The sequence below is a fragment of the Triticum aestivum genome, chromosome 6A (assembly GCF_018294505.1).
Source record: "Triticum aestivum cultivar Chinese Spring chromosome 6A, IWGSC CS RefSeq v2.1, whole genome shotgun sequence".
Classification (NCBI taxonomy): Eukaryota; Viridiplantae; Streptophyta; class Magnoliopsida; order Poales; family Poaceae; genus Triticum; species Triticum aestivum.
Window position 1 is genome coordinate 109,060,094 of NC_057809.1, and position 4,678 is coordinate 109,064,771.

Genomic DNA, 4,678 nt, shown 5'->3' on the forward strand with positions numbered 1-4,678 from the left:
ATACTCTACCCTCGAAAGCTGTTGCGATCCCCTATACTTGTGGGTTATCAAGACTATTTTCTGGCGCCGTTGCCAGGGAGCATAGCTCTATTCTTTGAGTCACTTGGGATTTATATCTTCTTATCACTATGAAGAACTTGAGAGATCCAAAAAACCAAGATCTATCCCTCAACTATGAGGGGAGGTAAGGAACTGCCATCTAGCTCTGCACTTGATTCACCTTCTGTTATGAGTAAGTTTGCGACACCTACACCTGCTTCTGCTATTCGTTCTGATATGTCGCATGTTATTGATGATGCCACTTCTGCTATGCATGATACTTATGATGAAACTGCTTCTATGCCTGATACTACTGTGCCCCTTAGTGAATTTCTTGATGAACAAATTGCTAGGGCTAGAGAAAGATAAATTATTGAATCTGAATATGATGATGATAGTGATGATGAAAATATGCCTGTTATCCATGAGGGCTATCTTTTTGATATGGAATCTTCTGCCGCTATCTTAGCTTGCAGGGATAGATAGGAGCTTAAGAGGTTATTAATTAAATGGAACAAAGAATCACTTAGAGATAAAATGAAACCCGACCCTGCTTTTGCCACTTCACCTATATGTGTTCCTGATAAGGATTATGAATTCTCTATTGATCCTGATATAATTACTTTGGTTGAATCTGATCCGTTTTATGGCTATGAATCTGAAACTGTTGTGGCACATCTTACTAAGTTAAATGATATAGCTGCCCTGTTTACTAATGATGAGAGATCGCATTACTTCTATATACTCAAAATATTTCCGTTCTCATTAAAGGGTGATGCTAAGATATAGTTTAATTCTCTTGATCCTGGTTGTGTGCGTAGTCCCCAGGATATGATTTATTACTTCTCTGCTAAATATTTCCCTGCTCATAAGAAACAAGCTGCTTTGAGGGAAATATACAACTTCGTGCAAATTAAAGAAGAGAGTCTCCCACAAGCTTGGGGGAGGCTTCTCAAGTTACTTAATGCTTTGCCTGATCATCCTCTTAAGAAACCAGAAATACTTGATATCTTTTATAATGGACTAACCGATGCTTCCAGAGATTACCTGGATAGTTGTGTTGGTTCTCTTTTCAGGGAAAGAACACCAGATGAAGCTGAAATCCTATTGAATAATATGTTGACAAATGAAAATAATTGGGCACCTCCTGAGCCAGCTCCTGAGCCATCTCCTGCTCCAATTACTGAGTCTATTCCTAAACCAACTCCGAAGAAGAGAGGTGTTCTATTTCTCAGTCCCGAAGATATGCAAGAGGCAAAGAAATCTATGAAAGAAAAAGGTATTAAAGCTGAAGATGTTAAGAATTTACCTCCTATTGAAGAAATACATGGTCTTAATATACCACCTGTTGAAGAAATATATGATCTTAATTATTTATTTACTGAAGAACCTCCTGATCCCGATATCCCGACACAGGTAGTAAAGGTAAATTCTCTCTATAGATATGATAAAGCTGAAGTCCCTCCTACTAAAATTGCTAGTCAGTGCTTGGATGAGTTTGATAACTTTATGTTTAAGCAAGATGACTTCAATGCTTATTTTGGTAGACAATTAAAATAAAATGCTTATATTATCAGACGCTTGGGTGATTATATGGCTAATGTTAAAGGTGAACTTAAACTTGTTAGCAAACATGCTTCTATGGTTACCACTCAAGTAGAACAAGTACTTAAGGCTCAAAAAGAAGTGCTTAATGAAATGAATAGTAAGAAAAATGATTATGCTGTTAGAGTGGCTACTAGAACTGGTAGAATGACTTAGGAACCTTTGTATCCTGAAGGCCACCCTAAGAGAATCGAGCAAGATTCTCAAAGAAATAATATTGATGTTCCTAGTTCTTCTAAAAAGAAGAAGAAGAAAAATGATAGAACTGTGCAAACTTCTAGTGAACCTATTGCTGAACCACCTGATAATCCAAATGATATTTCTATGTCTGATGCTGAAACACAATCTGGTAATGAACCTAATGAAAATATTAATAATGATGTTCATGATGATGCTCAACCTAGTAATGACAATGATGTAGAAGTTGAACCTGCTGTTGATCTTGATAACCCACAATCAAAGAATCAACGTTATGATAAAAGAGACTTTGTTGCTAGGAAACATGGTAAAGAAAGAGAACCTTGGGTTCAGAAACCCATGCCTTTTCCTCCGAAACCATCCAAGAAAAAGGATGATGAGGATTTTGAGCGTTTGCTGAAATGATTAGGCCTATCTTTTTGCGTATGAGATTAACTGATGTGCTCAAAACAAATCCTTATGCTAAATATATGAAAGATATCATTACTAATAAAAGAAAGATACCGGAAGCTGAAATTTCCACCATGCTTGATAATTATACTTTTAAGGGTGGAATACCAAAGAAACTTGGAGACCCCGGAGTACCTACTATACCTTGCTCCATTAAAAGAAATTATATTAAAACTGCTTTATGTGATCTTGGAGCCGGTGTTAGTGTCATGCCTCTGTCTTTATATCGTAGACTTGACTTGAATAAGTTGACACCTACTGAAATATCTTTGCAAATGGCTAATAAATCAATTTCTATACCTGTCGGTATCTGTGAGGATGTCCCTGTTGTGGTTGCAAACGTTACTATTTTAACAGACTTTGTTATTCTTGATATTCCCGAGGATGATAGTATGTCTATTATTCTTGGAAGACCTTTTATTAATACTGCAGGGGCTGTTATTGATTGCAACAAAGGCAATGTCACTTTTCATGTTAATGGTAATGAGCATATGGTACACTTTCCGAGGAAACAACCTCAAGTTCATAGTATCAACCCTATTGGAAAAATTCCATTGATCATATTTGGAGGTTTTGAATTTCCTCTTCCAACTTTCAAGAAGAAATATGATATACTTATTATTGGGGATGTGCATATCCCCGTTGAGGTAACTTAGTGTTATTCGAAATTTCTCCGGTTTCATGATTATCGGAACGAGTTTGTTAACAAGACTTGATCAACCTTGTTAGTGGATTCTTTTCGATGAGCATGAGACGGATGAAACTAGAAGCACAACCTTCTGTACCCTATCTATATTTTCTGCTATTTATATTAAATAAAGTAAAATAGTATTTTTCTGTCTGCTTCCTGACTTATCCATGCAATATAAAAATATCCCGAAAATAAAAGTCCTCAGAATGCCATGCCAATTTAATATGATTTTTTCGGGAATATTTTGAGGATTTACTGTGCAAAAATTACCGTGGGAGGAGTTGCCACCTGGCCACGAGGGTGGTGGGCGCCCCCCCTATAGGGCGCGCCCCCTACCTCGTGGGCCCATGGTGGCCCTCCTCCACTTATCCCAGCACCCATCTTCTTCCTCTGTCTCACACAAACCCGAAAAACCAACTCAAGCACGAGTTCCAGCCACTTTTGCTGTGATTTTCAATCTCCTTGCTCAAAGCACCTCTCGCAAAACTGCTTGGGGAGATTGTTCCTTGGTATGTGACTCCTCCATTGGTCCGATTAGTTTTTGTTCTAGTGCTTTATTCTTTGCAAATTTATGCTGCATAGGTGACCATGTTCTTGAGCTTGCATGTCAAATTTATATGGTTCTAAGTAGTTCTAATGCTTGATATAGGCTCTAGGCACTTGTAGGAGCAGTTGCTATCAATATTGTTGAAGTTGGTTCATTTTTGTTTGAAGTTACTAAAAATTTCAGAATTTTTCAGAGAAAAACAATATGCTTAGGAAGATGTTCCAAGGTGGTTCCTCTAAGGAGCTCGCGGTTGACTAGATGAAGAAGAAGAAAAGGCTCGCAAGATAACCCGGCATAACATAACTTTGGGCAGAGCCGATAAAGTTCATCGTTGAGTCAGGATTAAATTTTTTAGTGGGTAGCACAAGGTTAAAGTTCAAGAAGAATTAGGATCACTGGGCTTATGTGTGTTCGCTGCCGCCATCTTACGATCCGCGAGACCGACATGTGTTCGTTCCCTGTACAATTAAGATATCTAAGCCAAGTCTATCTTGAGGTTCTGCTGCAAGGCGCCAGGAGCAAAGACCAAGACCAAAAGAGATGAGATCAGACAAAAAGACGTCAACAGATGCAACCCACGCCTGGGATGAGGAGACATGGAAGACAAAACCGACAGCGACCTGGACCTCGTCTCGGCCTCGTTTTTTGTTGCACCATGGACAGCTCTCAGCAGCCTCAAATACTGGGTTGGCTAATATTATTAAATTAGATCTGAGGCAAACTGCTGTCCGGGCAACACAGGGATCAATCTGGTCTGATTTTATTAAACTAGATTTACCTTGTTCTCCTCTGAACTGAGGGTCACACGGAAGATGCTGGTCCTCTAGACCGATCCGTACAAGAAGCCAGTCGCCAGGGCATTTTCTTTTTTCCTTGGTGCTACCGATGATACATCTCCTGATTGGAAGGATCGCTGCTACATCCGTTTGGAAGAGTCAAAGGTCATCATTAGAGAAGGTCCTAAAAAATCCGATGGAAATCATGCCTTATCATGAGGCTCAAGCATACAAGTCAAGGAAAGAAAGAAGGGAACGGCTTTGACCCGGCTTCAGGATTCGGTCATGACCCGGACTATGCTTGGTTGCCGAGTCGCCCGCAGCGTGCAACTCGCTATCAAGATTACCAAGCCGCCGAGACAGTTAAATATC